Raw genomic sequence first — 10,354 nt, 5'->3', positions numbered from 1 at the left:
GTGTCAGCCAAGTCAGCGAACTTGACCACCCGATCCCGCTAGTCGCTAATTACAAGCATGGAGTCAGTGAGTTCAGTTTTATGCCGCACTCAGCAATAGTCCAGCTATATGGTAGCGGTATGTAAATAATCCAGTAATTAATCACAGAGAATCCAGTGATCAACAGCATGAGCATCGATCTGCGCAATTGGGAACCGATGACATGAGTCAACCAAGGCAACCGATCCTGACCACCCGATCCCGTTAGTCGCCTCTTACGACAAGCATAGTCGCCTTTTTTGGCAGGCATGGGTTGCTGAAGGCCTATTCTACCCCGGACCTCCACTAGTCACGACAAGCATGGGTTACTGAAGACATGTTCTAACCTGGATCTTCACATTCATTTGAAAGCGACTAAGTAACTTAATGGTGTCACGCACCTCAGTTCACGAACAATCAAGTGGTATCACGGCTGAGGATACTGAGATAAACTTCCCACAGAGTAATAGGAATCGTACCAGGGTTGTGATTTCAGCTTGCCGAGAGACAGCTTTAACCTCTAGGCTATCCCCAGTCAACTTCCTCGATGTGCAGAAACCGCAGCATTTCTTCTGGTGCCAGACTGATACCTTATTCGAGACTGACCGATTCACTCGCTGGTCTGTTTAATGCCGATCGTGGACAACGTTCATCGCTCATCAGTGTCACACTCTGCCCGTGTTGAAGCACATCGCGAATGTCCTTTGCGTGTGTCTGTACGTTTAACTTTACACCTCATCTATTGAAACTGCTGATGGTGTTGGTCGCATGCATCAATCACGACGTGTACAGCTGTCCTCCCAGATTCAACACACAACTGATCAAACAGATTTCATCCCGACAAGATCATTCTCCTGGTCACGATTAATCTCACTCATGCGTCACAAGTGTAGATACAAGATACAAGAATCGTTCCATGTACAGCAGTGACAATATTCTATAAACTGATACATAATATATCAGAATAACAATTTATATACTAATACATATATGAGTATTAAACTAATTGTGTATATACTGCCAGTACTATCATTTAACGTTTTATGGGTCAAGATACCCTAACGTTTGGATATAGAGGTCTGTGGGGTAGCCTAGTGGTTAAAGCGTTTACTCGTCACGCCGAATACCCAGGACTGTCCCCAGCCGTGATTTTGATAGAACATTTCTAAAAGCGAAGTAAAACCATACTCACTCACTCTAGGTTTTTGAGCACCATGCTCAGTTGCACCAAAGTGAGTGACTATGATTTTACGCCGTTTCTAGCAATATTCAAACAATATCACGGCTGGGGGCACCAGGAATGGGTTTCGAACATTGTACCCACGTAGGGAATGGAACACGGTGACGAGCGATCGCTTTACCCACTAGGCTACCCACCGCCCGCGTTAAACTGAATAAGTTGTGCATATCATTGGAAGAAGAATGTAAATAACTGCATGTTAATTTGATTTTTTTGTTTGATTTTAAAAATTTTCTGTTTGTATTTGAAGAAACCGAAAACATTGCTTTTACCATCATATAGTTGTATTTTAGTTCTAAGTAACTAGAACACTGAAGGAAGGACATGGATAACACGGTGTCACGTATAATAGAAACGTCAGCTACGACTCCCTGTTGGCAGTACCGCCCGTTGCACCAACGTGGTAAATATCTGCGTCCGGGGCCTTTATTCTCATAACGTTCGTAACCCTAAGAATTCTTATCTTTGATTGTGGCCAATATGTTAAGAATGGGTTTAAGAAGTTAGCGCTAAGAACGTTTCGAGGGTTGCTAGCCAGGCTCTCCCCTCACATCAAGCCGACACATCGTGGTATAACTTGTACACTGTAAATAGCCGCGTTACTCCCAACCCACTCCAATACGCAATAATGTCCTCTAAAGTCAAAGGGTTACAGATAGCTGCCGGTGACTGCGTTACTCAATTCCTTAGAATCACTTCGAGCAGTCTTACAAGATAAATGACTACAGCAACAGTAATGTGAAATTACTTATTGGACTTCCAGTTTCTGACGGATACCGTAGGCTGTAATAGGAAAATTCTAATTTAGATTCGGAAATAAGTCCTCGAGAATATATGGACGTTTTTATTAAGTTTGTATAACTCTATCTCCGGCAGAGATCCATTTGTAGAGTCACATCGTATATGTTTGCAGACTTACGGAACAGATTTGAGATGCGTGAAAGAGAGTGAGTGAGTTGGGAGTACCGCCGCTTTTCTACCGTTTCCAATTATATCAACATGATGTTGGAGAAAGGTACGAACCGATGCAGGTCTTAGACACTTACCATTTTCATATAGTGCTAACAAACAGGAACATTATCTAGGCGAGCCGCGATTCCAACTCATCATTTTAGGCTTGGGCCGTGCTTGAAGAACGCCCATAAGAATTACGACACAAAAGATCCATCCACCCACGTTTAGGACGGAAAATTAAATCACTTGTAAATTACATCATATTGATTTCTTGACTCGTCTGACGCAACCACGAGGGGTAACTTTAATTTCAGTATGTAGACAGATTTTGTGACTCCGTTGTCAATATATTTATTCATCCGGGTGTTTTTTATCGTTCTTTTATCATCACTCTACAGATAGTATTTTTATTAGCTGCTGAACAAAACTATTATATGTTGGCTGTACTTTTTCAGTTTACTTCCGTATCAGGAACTAAATCGATGTAGAAAACAACTTGCCAAGAGGGTTCTCATTTTTTAATGTAACAGTTCATTTCCACATTACCTTTTTTTTCTTCATGTTTAAAAAAAAAACGTCCAATAGGTGAAGAAAATCGAGTGTTTTTTCTAAGCCATCATTCTTTTATCGTCGAAATACTCATTTCTTTATTCCCCATACTATTACATTCCGGGAAACCATAGTCAGTAATATGTCGAACCTTACAAAGGAATCTGGGACACTATGCATACTATATTAGTCATGCGAGGGGATTCCTGAAACAATACGCATGCATTCACTATATCATCTGTAATGATATTCATGAAACTAGAAGCAGGGATACGGTTCTCCATTCGAAGGGATACGGGCAAGCACACGTAGGGATATAGGCACACGTAGGGATATGTGAAACCGTGGGCACGGCTACGGAAACCACGAGCCTTAAACCATACTTACGGATACATTACACCTTACGATTGGGTATTTTAAACCATACGAAGGAACACGTGGCATCTTGTGTTTGGATACGTAAACCATAAACCGTAAGTAGAGATTCACCACAACTTACTTTCGGGTACGTTATACCATACGCAGCGATGGGTGATACCATGTGTTCGGATACGTAAACCATAAGCCTAAAGCCATACGTAGGGATACACTGCAACTTACGTTTCGGTATATTATACCATGCGAAGGTATACGTGATGACATGTATTCGGATATATAAACCATAAACAATAAACCACACGTAGGGATACATTATTACGTACGATCGTTACATTAAACCATTTTAGGGATACGTGAAACCATGTGCTGGGATACGTAAACCATAACCCGTAAACCATATCTAAGAGGCTACTACAATGAGGACGTTAAAACCCACGAAGGGATATGCATTCAATTATATGATGCATTAAATCATACTCAGAGATAAATCAAACTACACGCACGGGTACGCGAAACCACACCAAGGGATAAAAGAACCATACAGGGATTCTTGAAGTCATATTTGATAATACATTGCAACACCCGGTCATAAACATAAAACCGACACCCACAACCATAGCTATAAATGTAGATGTGTTAAAGCATACCGTAACGTAGGCATGCGTTAAAATATAGGGATACGTGGTCAGAGATAACTGGAACCACACTTTGGGTTACGTAAAGACATACAAGGGTATGCAAATACCACAAGAAGAGGTGTGTTAAATCGTACGAAGGAATGCGTTAGAAGTCATAAAGGCAAACCGTAAACCATGCGCATGGATACTATAAAACATAAGGATGTATGCGTTAAAACAAAAGATGGATACGTTAACCAAAATTCAAGCATACGAACCATTCGAAGAAATAAGTGAAACATGAATTTGAGATACCGTAAACATGACGTTAATTAATACGTACGGTCATATGAATCCATGCGTATGAATCTAGATGCAAGAAATCATGTACACATGTTCTGCACGCGTTCAAGGGGAACAGGGAGCGCGGTCCCATGTGTACTTAAACCAAACCAAAGAAAGGGTCATACGTTGACCACCCTCCAGCAAGTCCATGATGGAGTTTGGTCACTTCTGGATGAGGAAGGAATTAACGCTGCCGATATTTTAGAGGAACAAAGGAAGTGTTTCAAAGCATATCTTTAGTTCTTGCGTCGGCAATTAAATTATGTCTGAGCAGGGGTTCCTCTATCCACAGTGCTGGTCAGTCTACCGTCCAGGAAGATGACCAGACAGAAGGGAATTATCGGGCAATAAACACCAATTAATGTGTAGCTACTGCTATGCTTCGACGCCAGGAGTGACCTGCATACTCAGATGTGGTCAGTAACACAAGCCACTGACAGCGGTCAGCAGGGGTGCAGCTGACGCGTTGGCTGTGCTCTGACAGCAACCGCTTCCTTCACACAAAGTTCCTCGGGTCTAGTGTGGGAGATTATTAATTTGCCTATTTGTGTAGGCGGCGTGTGAGGAAACGACCATCCCTATGTCTGAATAGATTACTTCTTATATTATTCTCACTCAGAGTTCCAATTCCTATCAATGTCACTTTAAACAAAGCAGACTCAAGACCATTGCATCTGTTAAGCTGGAAACGGAGGCCATTAAAATCGGCCATCTCCATAACTGACGTCATACTTGAAATCATTCATTCATTCATGAGCTAAATAGATTCGGTGATCAAATTTGTCCATAACTGTAAGGTTACGCTACGCAACACCTGTCAGGAACAAGTCTCTATACAAATGATTTCATATCACCACGTGAATGTCGCTGCATGGAAACCGAATGACGTGACGGTCAGGTTCGTGGCGCAATGACATAGACGACAAGAAACGACAACGTATTCAAGTCGTACAAATCGATGCATGTGTTATTGTTCCATAAACTTAACTTAACTTTCTTAAACTTAAAATATAGACTTTAGCATTACACTTACTATTTGCAGATAGAAAATACGAATAAAAAGGAGCTAGAAGTGAATACTAACCAAAGTGAATACCAACCAAAGTGAATACTAAATAAAGAGAATACTATCCAAAGTGAATACTAACCAACTAACCAAAGTGAATACCAAAAAAGTGGATACCAACCAAAGTGAATACCAACCAAAGTGAATACTCACCAAAGTGAATACTAACCAAAGTGAATACCAAAAAAGTGGATACCAACCAAAGTGAATACTCACCAAAGTGAATTCTAACCAAAGTGAATACTAACCGAAGTGAATACTAACGAAAGTGAATACTAACAAAAGTGAATACTAACCAAACATAAACCGCTGTTTTTGATGCACAGTTTATTACAGGGGATAGTCTATATGACGATGGATAATCGATTGGAACATTCCGTTCTGTTGTAGTCTATTTAATCTGCGGTCAGTTTAGAGCTGAGGTACCATGAAGAGATGGAGACTGTGACGATATGGGCGTTTAGAAGCCTGTATCTTAGCCCCCGACCGCAGAGATTATATTTATGTTAAAAAATCAATTTCAAGCGTAGACTTATTTGTCTATTCCCGAATAACTCAGCTCGCGAAGTTATGCACTCACCTCCTGTCAATCAAGCCCTACCCATAGCCAAGCAGGAAGTATGCCATTTTATCCGCCAAATTAAAACCCGTCTGTCTTTATACATATACACATCATGTTTAAAACATATGCTCGACGATGTCACACTGAGCAATCGAATATAGTTTTTAATGGGTAATACGTGTGTAGTGTTGGAGACTAGGTGAACACCACCGTGGCGATACGTTAATTAAGTATTCTTGTTAACTTTAAGAAATGTACTCTTAGTCGAGATAATTAAATTTCTTGAACTAACTGTTAGTCTAGCCTCATACCATCAGTAGACCCGCCCAGACAGACATAACACCCATCACGCCTATCTCACGGTTTGCCATTCCAAAGCAAACAGAATTTCATTTTGTAGTCTAGAGGAATCCCGAGGAACTGCACAAGGTGTCTAATTTCTTACACTTTTCTTGATGGGGAGGGTAAAGCGTTCAGTGGTCTAGCCGAAGGCCCGGGTTCGATTCCCCATTTCTGGTGATCGCGCCGTGATATTGCTAGAATATTTCTTAAAACAACATAAAACCATACCGACCCACTACACAATTTTATGTACAATGTACAATTATGTCTAAATGATCACTTGATTTGCATGCCTCGCAGAGTCAGATGGTAAATAGTGCTGACTGACAAGTTTTGCGTTTATCATGATAATGTTTTCAACATTGGTGCAGTTATTGATGATAACATTGACACTAATGAAACCTCTCATGTATGCAAAATAGACACTGTTCATTGGTGCATACACGGCGTATATACGCGAACAATGGAAGAGAGAAACAGAGATGCTTCTGAACTGGAACGAGAACTGGAACATGAACTGGAACATGGCGTCCGCAGCAAAAATAGTCAACAACGGGTTGTCAACATGCAACACGAACATGGATCACACGTACTCTTGTGGAGGAATAAATAGGTGTGTCTGTTTTGCGTATGCAATCATAGGGGTGAATTTCCTGTCAGTATACGTAGTTCACAAAAAGCCGGTTGTTTTCATGCTGAGTTTGGTTGCTGTAATATACGTGTGTCAGATCAATGACGAGGTTGAAATGATCATGCAGTTAAATGTTGAAAGGTGTCAGAATTGTTTTCAATCTTTCGACCTTCTCTCTGAATTAAATGTCCCTTTAGTTCGCCCAGCACGTTCGATTTTCAAGTGTCATAGCGACATAAAAACTGTATTGATATGTACCATGAACTTTAATGGTTATTGGATTTACAAGACTGATAAAATGCAAGTGATAAAGCCAAGGGGGATTGGCATTGGCTAGTGGTATGCTGATAAAAATGGAATATCCTACACTTTTGTTGAATGGTATATTTGCTTTTAGCGCTTTGATAATATATGCCTTTGTCTGATATGTTTTAGTTCCCAAAGTCTCATTGGACAGAAACAGTTTATGTGGTAAGGTAAACTTTTCAAGTATCTCTTGAATGACACGCGGAAAACATGAATTGATAAATTGCTTAGTGCATGTGCTTTTGTTGAATGTCAGAATCCATATTTTTGTTACTATTGATATTCCGTGTCAAAGAGAGGATTTGAATATTTGATTAACTAAATACCGGAACTGTTATCATTGGTCCTGTTGGGGTCTCCTTGTCGTTACTTTTGATGAATATGTTGAGCTGTAATTTGATTTGATGTTTTTCATAATTTGTTGAATTTCATTAGACTTCCTCGACGCTTGTGATTCAAACAACTTTAGTTTCCACTCGGGGATGTTTCGACAGTTATTTTACTTCTGCATTTAACGCGCCTCTTGGGCTGATGAACATGTGGCATCTGGAAAATGCATTGTGTTGCTGCTCGATATATGCATGATGGACACGTTTTTGTTGTATGTCCTTGTCCAAACTGATAGAAAGTGAAAATATTTCAAAGCGAATGTGGCACCGTCACGGTTTGATATTTTTGTGACAATACGAACGGCTGTTTTGTATTGAGCGCATTTCTCTGTTGTCGTTTGATGTTTTCTTACGATGTACCAACGAAAACAGCTTTTAAGTCAGACGTCAACTGATACCGCCAACGACACAAAGGTGATCTTTGCGGAATTCTCAAATACTAAGCACGGAATATTTTCCATATATATCATAAGAAATCTGGCTGGTACTCCACTTATTCTAAAAGTAAACTACCAGCCAGCAGTGTGTCACCCGCATTGATGTGGTAGAGAGCTCAAAGTTTATATACAAGACGTGTGGCTTGCACTGAAGTAACCGTAAGGACCTAATACATATCCCTGCAGTACACCACGTGTTATATTCATTGGATCTGATTTAAACCTTCTGATGATAAATAACCAAACCATATGATGAAGCCAAGAGTACGTAAACCTCGTCACAAGATCATGCTTTCAACTTATCCCACTTTGAGCAGATGGTGTTCAATCATACTGAAAGCCTTCTAGGGATCGACGACCTTTATTATCACAATTTCTCTTTCATTAATATATGCTTCCATTTGGAATATTTCAGTGCTTTGGGCTCTCTTATTGGATGTTTAGACACCTAATGATAGATTAGGAGTGTTTATTTTATCTAACACAAGATTGTCTTTTTTTGTCGTGATTGTCGTGAGAACTGAATTGGAGGAGGACAGTTTTTATTTGAGTCTGGTCAAGGTTCCTTTTCTTGAAGTAAAACATCACAAAACTCTAATAACAGTTGGAATAGGATCCAGCTCAATGCTGGTGGAGTCAACAGTGTCAGTACCTTTATTGCAGACAAAAATGCATTTTCCAAATTTCTCTTTACATTTCTTCCTTCTCTATAGTTCTGTTTATTACGACCTTATTTACGTCATATTTGTTCTGTATTTTCATATTTTCGGATTCAAAACCGAATCTGTTGCAGTCTGAGATGTTCATTGTGTCGAGAGTCGATAATGTGTTCACAAAGCGGCCAATTCAGACGCAGGTATTTCTCCAGCTTTTTGCACGATGTCTCCTAAAGCGAATTGATGTTGATTTTGACGTTGATATTTTCTGTGTAACTCTTAGTTGACAGTGAGTATGTATCGGTGTTTCCCTCTAAAGAATGTTTGAGAATGTATATACTGCTCTGTTTAGTAGTCTGTAGAGAGTATGTGTGTACCTGGTTTGTATAAGTCATTACAATTAAAATCGCCAACATATCGATGAACAATTAACGTGTTGGTGGGGACATTGACATGAAGAGCTACACCTTCGAGTCCAAGATGCTCTTCCGATGATTAACAAGAGCCATTTTCCACATGAAGCTACAAATGAGTTTTCGTTAACGTGGTTCTTTTGGAATAATGACTACAATCTGCCAGCTCCATGTCAGCATAATTCTCTCAAGTGTAAATGAGACAAATAGTTCAGGCAAATGTGTAGGGCTGCAGACAAACGAATGAATGTTTGAGGTCGCTCCGTACAGTGAATCTGTCTTGCATCGCCTTGGCGTTTGCGGCATGGCGTTTGACAATGATATAAGTGCATCATGTTCTAACGGATGTATTCAGAGAGAGCATTTTAAGTGGTCTTTTATCACATTTAATGTTGTGATATTTCACTTGTAATGGATTCACATGTTCACCAACACATTGTACTATCACTATTGGATACGGAGTGTTAAACACGTGGTCATAATCGAGTCAGAATCAAATAAACTGCATTTAACAGAAATATGGCTGTGGAAAGGGTTTTGTCTCCTTTACTGTAATTCAGATGTGGTTTACATGTCTTAATGTTATTCACAGTCCCATGTATTGCTATTTGAATTAAGCCGAACTGAAAGATCGAAAGAGGATGAGGGCAAATAATATAATTCGATCAATAAAACAGCTATGGTGTTTTCCTATAGAACGTTCTGTTCAATCTACTCAAATAATCGCTAATTCGAATGTGGAAAAATAAACTTGTGGTCCAAAAAATGAAACGATTTGGTGTAATTTAAAACAAAGATTTCTGATAATATGTATTGTGAATCGCACAACGGACTCTGATTTTAGTAGTCTAAGAGATTTCAAATATTTTGCAAATGTTTTTGGTCGTTGTCGCTATGATTGTGCATGCCATTAACGCTCGTAATTAATTCTTAATTGGTATCATCAACTTCCAGGAACCGTTTTAGTCATCTGCATTTCGTATTATTGAAGGCTGTATTCTGTTCTTACCATTAACCTTTTTCAGAACCTGTGCCATTAATCTCAACATGAAATATAACGGTCCATACAGCTTATTCCAAGTAACAGAAACCTGCTGGGACACCATAACTTACACCAGGGCATATATCTCAAGGTGGGTTAACCACTGATAGTCTTCCAGGACCCAGCAAGACATTCGACACCAGAGGTGTTTTTCGTATAAAGAAGGCCCCTATGGACGTACTCAATGACCACACCAGCCAGCCAAGTTTCATATGTATAACGGACGCATTGAGCCATTTATCTCAGAAATAACATATGCTGCACGCCTAGTGGGTGTTTTTAGTCACAAACACACTGCCGCGTCAATGTTTGGCTTTGGTAGCCAAGCGATTCTCCACGGCATTTAATTACAGCCACAATATATCGCTTGGTGTGACGTGCTTGACCACAACGTGGGCAAAATAATGAG

This window comes from Haliotis asinina, chromosome 7 (assembly GCF_037392515.1).
Source record: "Haliotis asinina isolate JCU_RB_2024 chromosome 7, JCU_Hal_asi_v2, whole genome shotgun sequence".
In the NCBI taxonomy this organism is placed as follows: domain Eukaryota; kingdom Metazoa; phylum Mollusca; class Gastropoda; order Lepetellida; family Haliotidae; genus Haliotis; species Haliotis asinina.
The sequence above is the reverse complement of the archived record's forward strand: the minus strand, read 5'-3'. Positions refer to the sequence as shown.